The sequence below is a fragment of the Protopterus annectens genome, chromosome 6.part1 (assembly GCF_019279795.1).
Source record: "Protopterus annectens isolate FY-2018-M chromosome 6.part1, PAN1.0, whole genome shotgun sequence".
NCBI classification, from domain to species: Eukaryota; Metazoa; Chordata; order Ceratodontiformes; family Protopteridae; genus Protopterus; species Protopterus annectens.
In genome coordinates, this window is record NC_056738.1 from 56,668,047 (window position 1) to 56,681,506 (window position 13,460).

The following is a 13,460-nucleotide window of genomic DNA, read 5'->3' on the forward strand; positions in this document are numbered from 1 at the left end:
ATTGCCTACATCCCTGCAGACATGTGTGGTGCACATATCCCCCCTCCCTCTCCGTCACCTTTTGGATATTTATCACAGATGCATGTAACATCACTATCATCGCACATGTCCAGGTGGGGGCCGCCCTCGGCAGAGCGGAACACACAGCATCCCTGTGTCCTCGTGGTCCCCCTGGATGTGTGCTACCAGAACACTGAGGGGACATCCCACCGCATGTAACACTGATAGTTTATCTGGGCCGTGCTACAGGATATGTACCTGGACAGTGGCATGCAGCAACGGTGGTCCCACAACACTACTGGGGCACCTCATCTGACCCTGGGGATTACCACATCATATGCATAATGGGCCTGGTCTGCTACGCTATGGGTTAATGCAGTAGGGGATGCATGTGCAGTGACATCAGGTACCTGCAGACACTTGTTCCCAGCCAGTGTGCCTTTGGGATGGGCTGATCCTGACATGTGGGCCTGGCAGACATGTCAAAGTGGTCACTACAGCCATTGCTAGCCCAACGCACAGACACATGCTGCCAGGATCCTGGCCTATCACTGCTTGACATGTGATGTGTGGTCATCCCCTTTTGTTGGAACTACATACACACAACATATCACATAGACATACCTATGGATACAGAGCTATGACACATTTTGAGGGTTGACAGTATGCACACTGTTAACCTGCTACCTTGCATTACCTCTGTTTGTCACAGCTGGTTGCGTTCCACAGCTTCTGCTTGCTGCTGCTATCACTCTCAGTGCTGACAGCTTCAGGGTAGAGAGGGTCACAGTTTTATTTTTTTGTGTGATCTCTCTCTCTCTCTCTCTCTCTTTCTCTTCAACTTCTCAACCTCCCTTTGTCTGGTTACAGACAATGCAATTAACTTATTGCATGTTGGGAGTGTTAGCAATGGATGCTTTTGTAGGTATCTGCATAGGTCCATGTGATGGCCTCTGCACCAATTGGAGGCCAGCATTTGCTAATTGCATACAGCCAGTTGTGTACTGATTGCAGTTCTCACTGTGATTTCAGATCACTGCTATAAAAGGGTATGTGTGATAGGCGTTGCCCTTTCACATTGTGGGCGGGACCATGCTGGTATGCTGTGGACAGTGTTCTGTGAGTGTAAAGGTTAGTATCTCTCTCCTGCTTCAGGCTGTGTTGTATATTCACATTTCTCCATTCCTCTTTCATGTTCCCTGTAGCAAGTGTGTATGCACATTGACTCCTACAGGTATATATAGTCATATTTATATATATATATGTATATATATCTATATATATATATATATATATGTGTGTACATATGCATACATATATCTATGTACTTTAACTGACCTTATTATCTGCAGGCTGCCAACTAGCATGGCTGTTTAATTTCACACACTACTGTTATGGATATCCATTGTTTTTGACATTTATTTTAAGTTACATGCTTTGTGTACTACACATCCTATATTCACTTTACATTCATCCCTACTTTTACAGGTTATATTTATTTTAGCACAATATGTTTGTATGACAGTCATGGCTTAGTGGTATGTTGTACAGACTAGTATTTCCAAGGTCCTGGGTTCGGGACTGACAGTGGGAGTTTATTTTTCTTTTGAACTGAGTGCAGGACCTGTCAATCACAGTGACTAAGGCACTTTTAAGCAGTTGTAACCAGGCTAGCGCTGGTTTGCGCGGAGCTCACGCATGCGCACTGGCGGTTAGCTCCGTGCACACCCGCTTACAACTGCTTAATGGTGCTTACTCTGGCGCACACCCGCGCTATTTTCTTTGAAAGAAAAGAAAATGGGGAGACAGGAAAGTGGTGAAAAAGGGGACACAAAGAGGGTAAGACAGTAGGGAAACAAGCTTGGGATTTGCAGGAGGGATGTAGGTAAGGCCCATAGCTGCCCATTTCTTCAGCAGCAACAGCTGTGCATATGTATGTAATTTGGTGTGACGTTTGGAACCTTCCACCCCTGGGAGAGGTGTCAGGACAACAATAATACTTGTTGTACAGCCAATTGTAATTGATATGGTCCATGTCCAGTGGACATGTGTGCGGAATGGGCAGCTATGTATGGGGCGTAATTTTTTTGTGGGTACAGAGTGCCCTTTTTTTTTCTTTCAGGTAAGAGTGGTATGTCAGGTGAAGGAAGTTGGTTCAGATGGGGAGTTAGGCTGGGTAGGTAAACAGACAAGACAAACAAGACGCCTACAGGGGCGGTGTATGACACGTGTGGGGGGTTACACAAATGACGGGGATGAAGGTTTGGATATCCAGAGCCCATGACCCCACAGATGGCAACAGTGGAACTGATATCCCCACCCATAGGCAGTTGCCACTGTCCCTTCACTGCCCAGGACGGGGCTGTGCTGGGGCTGTAGGCGGGCAACGGCAAGCCCGTTAGTTGCGCCACCCGCCTCGAGCTGGCGTAGGGGCTCAAGGACAGAGTCCCGATCTCCCACGCACCACAGTCCGGACACTACGGAGGGTGAGTGGTGGATCTCCTCCGCCACACTTGCAGAGGGCGCGAGCCCCATCCCCTGAAGCGCTTCCACCCGCAGGTGGCACAGGGCCACCGGAGGAGGGTCCAGACTCTGCACTAGTGCCAGGTGCACTCGCCAGCTGAGGTGGGAGAGGTGGGTCCGCCGGAACCCGCCTTCCCTTTCGTTCTATGTTTTGCATTATGTCATGACAGTTTGGGTTAGTGACATATAATACCATTCACAGTTAGTTGTAACAGCATGCATTAGTATTCCCATTAACCAAACACCCAGATATTCACACCATTGAACAGCGTGCATAACACATGCATAATTTGAACAGTAATACACAGTCCAACAACATGCAGGGTTGATTGATGGCAACAGGCCATCAGGTGTGGATGTATGAACAGGGCAGATGCATCAACAGACATGCAAATATGACCCGACAGGACAGACGTCCAGGGGTGGTAATTGTGATTGCACATACCATTTTCACGTGGAATGGGTTATAGGTGGTTAGAGGGTGGGGTAAATAAAGTAATATTAACACCTTCGAATACAAATACATATGCTGTACATTTCTAATAGCTACAGTTATATACACACTACTGTTCTAACTACAGTGTCCTATATGTTAACTACTTAACCTTGCAGATGGGACTGTTACTGCAACATCAATCTACATTTTATTGCTGTTCATACACATTCATATCAAACTTTGTTCAGATACATCATCCTGTTACATTTGCTTTATATACTTGTAGACAAGTGTGGATGTTTGGTATATCAGACAATCATCCTATCTGCGTATTTCAGACTGGGAGCAACATATCCAGATTTTGGTGTACACATTCCACATGCAGCAACACTTTGAACAGATTTTGCTGTTTGGTTCTGAGTCTCACATGCATTTAATTCTGTCCTAACTGCAGTATAGTTTATTCAGGGGTTATTACTACTGTATTGCTGTATTCCTGACACTTTCTCACACTCTCTCACTTGCTTTCATGTTACTATTCAGACTGGTACTTCTAGGCTTTATTGACATGTTTTAACAGTAGTTATTACAGTTCTTTCCAGCAGTCTCACTTCTGTCATGTTTCAGTATTTCCACAGGGATGTATTTCACACATGTGATTTCATCCTCTTCTGCAGCTATACTTTACATGCTGCTGCAGGTTGTGTACTATTTTCTTACAGGCAGGGCAGTTTTATTTCAAAATATATGTTGGACAGTGTCATGTTTAGTTTACACTTACAGGCTGGGAACTGTTGTAATCAGGCAATACTTGCATACACTTTCACACTGTTACTTGCAGATTTAATTCCTTCCTGGCTACACTGCACTCTTTTGCTGACTGTCATACATTTATATATCTTTACAGTTACTAGTAGTGGATTACTGACCTGCCTGGTGGCGCAACCGCACCAGCCTATCGGCATAGGCTCTGCGGTTCACAGAATGGACACCTGCAGCTGTAATATAAATGAAGTAATATTGGAATACACATCTCCATAATTTCAGGTAGTTTAACTTTCTACATACATAATTACTTGTTACTTACTCAGTGGTGGGGCGTTGGGTGATTGCCGGGCCTCCTGGATCCAAAGGTTCAGTTGGTCCTGCTTGCGTCTCTTCAGGTCCGCATGGTGGTGACGGACCTGCTCACCTGTCCTTGGAATTCCTGTGGCACTGGTGAGTTCATGAGCCAACTGGTCCCACGCCTCAGCCTTGTACGCTCCCCAGGGGACCTGGCCCTGCATGAGTTGGGCCTCATGGTTGTGGACTAGGAGCCAGGCCATGTACCTGGACTCCTCAACACCCCACCTCTGCGCTCGAAAGCGACTACCCTCTCCTGCACCTGACATTCTGCCTGCAGGTCTGTTCTACAATCGTTTATGCTGTGTATTCCCGCCTATGGGGCTTATATAGTCCGTTTTCCTGCACATATCTGTGATTGGCCATTTTGGAATTGTATCAACTTCAGTAAACCTGCATTGTCATGCTGTATGTATTCATTCCTATATATGAGCTATTATAGCATTTCTAGGTACTGCTGTCATGGCTTAGTGGTTCTGTACCTTGACTATGGTGTATAGTATCCTGTGTTCGAGCCTGGCCACTGCTTTTATTTTTCATGACTGTCTAGACATGTTGAGGGGTGTGTCTGTGTAAAGGCAGTTTTGATACGGCTTGCTCACCGTTGCCCGTCGGTTAGCTTGTTTGCGTGGTGCGCAGCTCCGCGCAAACGGGGTAAGCTGGTTTAAGCCTCATTTGGCTATCGGCACACATATTCTGCTCAGCTCAGTTAGGAGCACATATATTTAGCATGGTAAACCACTGCTCAGCTACGGGCACTCAATTTGCTCCAGTTGGACCAATGCTTATCTACGGGCACATACACTCACTCTGTTGTACTGTAGCTCAGCTATGGGCACATCTGGCAGTTTATATTCATTTCTTAGCTCACATTTATTCAATATAAATGAGCTATTTCATTGCATTCTACATATATTCTGGTTTTATGTGTACATATGTGTCAGGGACTTGTTTCCTGCTTATTTTGCAAAAAAAAAATTTGTGTTGGGGGGGCTCGAACCATGATTGCCTGCTCTGCAGCCGGCATCTCTACCGCTACACTATTGCTTCCTGGCTTATTTTGCATATTTAGTTCTTATATGCTTTCCCATTGACTGCTAACTGTAGCTGCGCTAAGGGCATGCCCGCGCAAAGAGCGCATTCACGGTTAAACATTGTTACAATTTAAAAAAATATGACATGTTCATTTAGATTGTTTTATGTTTAATAGTCTGTGGGGGCATGTGTTGTGTTGTGTTTATTCACATTTCCGTGGACTCTGTTGTGGGTGTCTACTTTGGACACCTTTACACTTATGGGGGCGTGTCCGCTTGCAGGGATCAGCCTACAGACACGTCCCCACATGTCTTACACGGACCGTGTTAGACTTAGGTGTGATTCAGCATGCTCTCATGAATATGCAGAGCATGCTAACATCACTCCGTTTAACTGCAGCCTCCGTGTATGAGTTATAACTCTTACACGGAGGCTTCGTGAATCCTGCCCAAAGTCTCTAACATTTTTGCCTAGCTTCATTGAAATGTTGGCCAGGGCCAATATAACTCACAAGATCATAGAAAGGTACTAGGCTAATGGCCCTAGGACCCTTACAAGTCTAGTGAAGTTCTTACCCTTATATCCATGATCAGCACCTATGGCCCCTGTCCAAGAGGGACACAGGTGGAACCCCTGGGCTGAAGTTACAGTCACCCATCCAATCTTTCAGATTGCGTTTGAAGAGGCCCATGAGGTACTCTCTTTGACGTGAAGTGGAAGTTTGTTGCAAAGGTGTGGTAACCTCTGGGAGACAAGTCTGTCCCTCTAGCAGGTTTTATTAATGTCGCATACCAGGTTAAGGTCTTTAGAGTGAGTAACCCGTGTACCATCTGATGTTCGGATATGAAGCATTTCCAATAACGCAGGGTCAGAGATTGCCTTATATGCAAGGCAGAGATCACCTCTGAGTAGTCTGTATGAAAAAGAATAAAGTGACAGTGATTTCCGATGATCCCCATGGGCAGATAGTGAAGACCTTGAATTTTCCTTGTGAGGAACCTCTGTGGTTTCTCCAATTGCTGCAGGTACTTAGAAAGGTACATACCAAAAGGGATGTTCTACTCAATTATAGGTCTGATGAGGGAACAGTACAGGGAGGTAATAACTTCTTTTTTTCTGAAGACACTGCCCTTACTTATGAGATAAACAATACAGAATGCCCTTCTTACCACTGTGGAGACATGGTGGTCATTGGTAAGGCTGCTGTCAAGCTGTGTGCCCAGGCCTCTCACCACTGAGTGCATACTTAAGGTGTTGCATTTGATGCAGTAGTTAGCAGGAACATTGCTTTTACTGAAAGGAATGATAATGCATTTTTTTGCATTGAGTTTAAGGCCATGACTTTGGCACCAGTCATTTGTTTGTGTAAGAGCCTCTTGTAAGATGTTGACCTCATTTGGAGATTCTATGACCACTCCAGTTTGCAGTCATCAGTAAACGTCAGCCAAAGACACTTTCCTTATTCACATTTCTTAAATCTGACTTATAGATTCTTGTCAGCATTTAGTTACACAGCTGATTAAGCACTTTGACTTTATCTGATTTAAACATCAGACCTTATATGTAACTTATTTCTCCTTCAATTTATTTATTTATTTATTATCAGTTTGATTACCGGGGAAGTCCACTGGGCCAAGAAGTGTCCATTTTCAGTGGAGGCCCGGGGAGAAAAGCTCCATGAACAATATAATGCAATAAAGGTTGCAAAATGCAAATAAATGTTACAAAGTGAAATACAATACAATATAGGTTGCAAAAAACAAATAAAAGTTACAAAGTGAAATACAAGAGTAGGATTCATACATTCAAGAATTGCAAAGTGTAGTATACATTATGAGACAGTTTAACAACAGAATTTTTTTTTTTCTGATGATTACAATATTTACATGCTTGGAGTCAAATAAAGTCTGCTAGTTCTGGTTCTTTGGAGCAATAAGAATAAGTATGAGAGTATAGTGGAGTGGGGGTAAGGAGAGCTTAGTGGGGAATCCCTAGAATTTATGTGGGGTGAAAGCAGGAGCATTTCCATTTGGAAGATAGGTGAAGGAAAAGTTGGGTCTTAAAGGATTCAGTGTTGGGTATAGTCCTAAGAGAAGGAGGCAGAGAGTTCCATTTTTTACCTAGAGAGAAGGAGAGTAGAAGTTGGCCAGCGGGACGTTTGGGTTTGAGAATGGAGATTAGATTTTGAAATTAAATTCAAATGAAAAACATAGCTGTATTTCTTTCTATTATAGCAGGCTTTGGATCTGGTCAGAGTTTGACATTTACATCTTGCACATCTCAAATCATTCTCAGCGGTAAACCATTATGCAAGAGGTTTGACTTCCCTTTAGTTATGAACAAATGCTGGATTACACAAAACACTTCCATTCTTCCACAAGCAAATTGCATTTTTTATCTCTCTGATACATACAAATGAATTAATATATTTGCAATATGTGTTTATTTAATTGATTGATAGTTCACAGTAAAGTCACAGTCTCAACAGGCAGCACTAGGTTTAAATGAGCCTGTGTGTTTGAGCTATGAGTAACTGAAGCAGTTAACTGAAATCCAGCTTAGTTGCATATTGCAACTTTACTCTTACAAAACTACAGAACTTTCAAGGTAATGAACATTTCCCTTTATCTCTAAGGATGAGTAACCTTTGAGTTAGCAAATATAGAATTATGTGGGGGGGGGGGTCTTGGTGTTTCAAAACAAAAGCTGATATTCTAAGGTGTTGACTTCATGAGGTGAAACATTTTTACATTCAGGTAGAGACCAATTACATCTTGGCACAATTCTTTCCATACTTGACGATACCTTGTATAAGGTTATCATAAATATACTTTATAGCAGCTTATGCTCTATTTCCATTAAAGCATCTGTCCCATACATTTATTGTGGAAGTTTTATATCCATGTACTTATAGCATTTCCTCTAGAACCCATAAAAGCTCTTCATCTATAAAATAATGTCTGTAACTTAACTATGTGCTAGTAGATTCAGTCTTTGCAAATTTTTTCTTTCATTTTACATATTTTAGCAAAATGATTATTTTTTCTATAGATTCTAAAGACTTGATTAGGAGCTGGACATCTCTTTTATCAAACTTGTCATGACACCTGCTGTAGTATATGGCTATCTCTGCAGCATATCTAACTGACATTTCATTTTGTCAGAAACTTTCTGATTTTTTACCTTATTTTACTTTTTTCAGCTTTTCAACTATAAAAGCTGCTCCATATATCTCATGTCCCTTGGTGAGTCATTGTATTTGTTTGGTAAGGCAATTCCACCTACTTTGTACACAACAGTCACTTTACAAAATGTTAAATTCTACCACGTCGGGCCAATTGTGAGTCAGTTGAAGAGTGAATAACAGCACCCAATTTACAGTCTTCTGAAAACTTAGTTAACCATACCACATAAGTACTGACTTACAGGTCTGAGAAATATATACCAAATTGGAGACGGTCCAAAACTGTTTTGCTTTCAGAACTGGTACCTGTGACTCTAACCAATTAGGTACTGTCAGACAACAGTAAACTATCCATCACACAATATAAGGATTTATATTCAGATTTATGATTTTATCAATAATGCTTGCATGGTGAATAGTGTCAACAGCCTTGGTATGCTGTATGCACTGCATAGCCACTATCTGCTGCTTCAGTTACTTAAAAAAATAATAAGGTTAAAGAGACAGGACCTTCCTTTGATACAGCCAAACCGATGAGGGTCCAGGGTTAAGAGACTTTCAATGTCCAGATTAATGAAGTTTGTGATAATATACTCTACAGCTTTACATATGAGGCTAGTAAGGCATATGGATCTATAGTAACCAGAGTCTGCAGTTAAGCCACCCGTGTGTGATGGCATTGCAATAGCTGTGTTCCAGGCTTCAGAAATGTAACCAGTGCAGAGGCATAGATTAAGGAACTTAAGTAGGAGTTCTGAAGGAACGTATTTGGTAATGATAATCAGGCAACCTGATATGTTGTCAGGGCCATGGATGAAGTAGGCTTTGGCTTTGAAAGGCTAAGAAAACTTGTTTCATAGTAATAAAAGGAGATTGCTGGGAATGTGCACCCTGTCGGATAGCTATTACAGTGCTTGGAGTAAAATGTGCACCAAATTTGTTAGCATATAAGCTACTTCTTTTGGGTCAGACAATTAGCTATTTCCATTTGGTCTGAGAAGGCAGTATTAGTGGAGACCAGCTCTGAACACTGTTAGGTATTAGTTCTTAACTTCCTGACATAGTTAAAGAAGGATTTGCAGTTTTTTTTTGGTTTTACAGGCTATTTTAAATTCATACCCAACTCTGAGTACCAGTAAGAGTGAAAGGGAAGGTCTACAAGAGGGTAATGAGACCAGCTATATTATATGGGCTGGAGACAGTGGCATTGACAAAAAGGAAGGAGTCAGAGCTGGACGTGGCAGAGTGAAAGATGTTAAGATTTGCACTGGGTGTGACGAGGATGGACAGGATTAGGAATAAGTATATTAGAGGGTCAGCCTGGGTTGGAAGGCTTGTAGACAAAGCCAGAGAGGCAAGATTACGTTAGTTTGGACATGTGCTGAGGAGGGATGCAGAGTATATTGGGAAAAAAGATGTGAAGGATGAAGCTGCCAGGTAACAGGAAAAGATGAAGGCCTAAGATAAGGTTTATGGATGTGTTGAGAGAGGACATGCAGGTGGTTGGTCTGAAAGAGCAAGATGCAGAGGACAGGAAGAAATGGAAACAGATGATCCGCTGTGGTGACCCCTAATGAGAGCAGCTGAAAGAAGAAGAAGAAGAAGACTTAACTCTGAGTTTCCTAATTGCTCTTTGTAAGTTTTCTTAAATGTCCTCTTAAGGTAGGTAGAATGCAGTGGCAGCTGGTGACTTCAAATCAAAGGGGGGCTGCAGGAGACAGTTGAATGGGTGGGGCTAATGGGAAGGGGTGCGGCCAACTAGAAAGGGGAAGAGCTATGCTCAAAACCACAAAAACTGGAACTTTAATTAAATACGCTGCCCTGGGTGCCAAACCGTCATTATGAGAGTCCAATCAAGACAAAATGAAGTGTAGAAGAAAAAAATATTTTAATGCATTGGCTGCATGACAGCTTACTTAATATCGAGACGGAAACAAAAAGGTTGTGAGGCATGAAAAAATAAATTACTTTTTAAATACATTACTGGAATGCCAGTCAAAATCAAGTATAAGAAAAACAAGCAGCACTCAACTCAAACCACTTCTCCTTGCACTGCAATTCTAATTATAATTTATATTCAGCTTTATTAAAGTACCAAGTAACATGCTGAAAGTAGCAATCTCTGTGATACCCCCACTTGTAAAAATATTTATCCAAAAAAGACCTGCTGCCTGACAACAACTATCTACTTGTTTCATGGGGAAAACATGATCAAAGTAAAAAATGAAACGCAAGCAAGAAATAAAGCTCAAGATACATTGCTTAAAGGATTATTGTACAAGTAATGGACCACACATGATAGATTAGCATTCTGTTTGGTTTACAGGTAAAGCCTGCAAAGATGACTGCAAGTCTCCAACAAATATAATGAGCTTCTGAAAATAATGTAATCCTGTCCTTTATTACAAATACTGTCATATGCATTTCAATACCCAAGGCTTATACATTATTGAGTTATGTAGGTATTCTCTGCATGGCAACAACAGAAAGGCTTTCAATGTTGGTAATTCTTTAACAGTATGCTTATTAAAGCTTACTTGCATCTTACAGTCTCAGACAAGCTTACCTGATGGTCATTAAAGCATTGCTACTTAAACACAGAGCAACAGGCACTTTCTGAGTATTAATAAGCATAAATCAACAGTACAAAAATATGACAAAAACCAGACCATTCTGCAAAATCAAGGACAGATGAAAAACCACTGTAGTACTTGTGTCTACCTTGGATGGGGGATACTCTACACATTTACACTGCATAACTGCTCCTTGCCTTGCTTGGACACATACAGAGTCACTACATGGAGGAGTGGGGTGCAACAAGTATGTCACAATTTGAAACATCTCTGGCTGACTGTGATGGCCCTGACACATTTGTCATACCTCTCAATCTCAGAGCAAGAAATCTGGACAAAGCCATACATAAAAGTGGGACAACGGCCCAAAAATAAGGACACTTTTTAAATATTGCTCTTATAAACTTAGAAAGATAATAGAATAGTAGGTCTTGCATTAGTATGAATTTTTCTGAAGGATATGAAATCTGAAACTCAAATGTCTGCCATTATTTTCTAACTTCAATCTTTAATGATTTGCCACTAATTTGCCAAAAAAACACAATTTTATGAAAAATGGACCAAAAATGTGATGCAAAAATATAAAATAGCCACACAATACAGCTGGGAACCTGTCAAAGAAGGGACACTTTTTTAATATTAGTACTGCTAACTTGAGCAGCTGACAAAATAAAAGAATCTACATGCATTTCTGAAATAAATGTAATCTTAACTCTGATTATTACAGGCCTTAAACACTTGTCCTATATGGACAGACTCAAAAACTCAAACTGTTCTCTATCTCATATCGCCTACTTAGAGGCGATCTCTGCTTGACTTACAAAGCCATGTCTGACCCAGCTCTGTTAGAAATGCTACAAAAAAAGAAATCCCAATCCCTTCACACCACATGCTCCAAAGACTTCAACCTCATTACCACAATTAACAAATAATACTGGAGGAACAGGTTCATAACCCAGAGACTGCCCATGCTATGGAATAGACTTCCCATACATGTCAAGCAGGGCACCTTGCTGAATCTCTTCTACAGAAATCTTGATGAGTGGATAGGAAACAGAAAATTCACCTCAGGGATAACTCCAGTGGCTCTACTTTACAGATGCACTGGGAACTAAGGTCGTATGGCACCATGCCAGTGTAATCCTATGGCTAGGCTTATAAAGACCCCAGGGCCATTAGCCTAGTACACACCTATGAACCTATGACTCTGCGTAAAAAAGGCACTGTGCAGATAGGAAAGGCCTTTGCCAGGATGTGAAAGCCTTGGTAAGAGAAGTGAGGGCCATCCCTGTCAAAGTAGGAAGACCTGTCAGCAATCCCATCCCAAGCTGACACATATTGCCCCCCCCCCCAGAATGAGAGCAACTACTTAGCTGATTATTAAAGCCAATTATCTTGTCTTTGAATCTCAGCATCATTCCAGGTGATATAAAATACCACTCGAGAATAGCCTGTTAACTGCCTCAGACATAAGCAATGCTGAGCTCAGTCATATCCTTCTGCATGCCCCTCTGGGTAGAGTATCTAAGGTTATTCACCCCCATGTGGATCAGTATCAGGTCACAATCATATTAGTCAGAATGGAGGGATCTAAGATCCTGGATCCTGGCTCCAGAAAGATAGTGGTCACCTTATTTATATCCAGTCTGGAGAGTGTGGGGTCCATATGCCTTACAACAGCATCAGCTATTACCAAAACATTAACTTGGTTTGATGCAGTCTCAGTGAGACATAAGGGCTTTGAATCTCACCATTGTGACTCTTAGAGGTACGTGTTTTTCATTTCATGAAATGTAAACATATTATAGACTTTCAGAAGCTACTTCATACTCATAACTTCCACAAGTCAGAGACCTCAAACGTTATTCCATAGAGAAAATAACTCCCAGAGTAATAGTAAGTCTTCCCTACAGAAACAGGCACTGAAGAATTCTTGACCTGAAAATCTCTGGCAGCTTACTTGGACTACTGGATCATTTTCATTTCCATAATTAAACATCTCTACACGAGTCCAGATCTTTTGGTGACTATCAACATGAAGGCTGTGAGGTCTTTATAGTCACATTTCACAGCATTAAAACAGTAACAAGTGGACAGCCTTACCTCATGCCTCTTTCAAGTTACACTTTCATGGATCTTACACGCATCCATCTCATTTATTTTCTAAATCACTAATCCTGGTAAGAGTCACACTCATAGCAAGGTCTGCAGGGAAGATGAGATATCTTTATCCCTTCTAGCTTCTTATAGCAAATGCAGCAATGTTAAAAAAACATTGCTAGCATTTTCATTACAGTTACATTTCTGGTGAACAAATGAATAAAGTAGTGCTCTAACTTTCTCTTAGACATTCTCCAGATTTCTATTCTGCACATTTCAATAAACATATTAACTCCATGGTCACACAAGCATGTACTAAAGGAGAAACACCCACACACATCATGCTTGCTGCACTAGTAGGAACTGTACTGTTAGTGATTTTCAATTGCTCTTGCATGAGACTTGTAATTTCAGAGAGAAATACAAATATAACTAATGCACCATAACAGTTGGCAATGACAGTTGAGATTTCCCAGTGATGTTGTCT

General features: G+C 41.5%; 1 protein-coding gene across 1 annotated transcript in view; it reads right to left on the bottom strand.

The window, feature by feature from the left end:
• Positions 1–13,460, bottom strand: part of LOC122805256 (adhesion G protein-coupled receptor E5-like) — a 330,498-nt gene that overhangs the window by 312,876 nt on the left and 4,162 nt on the right. The window lies entirely within an intron of this gene.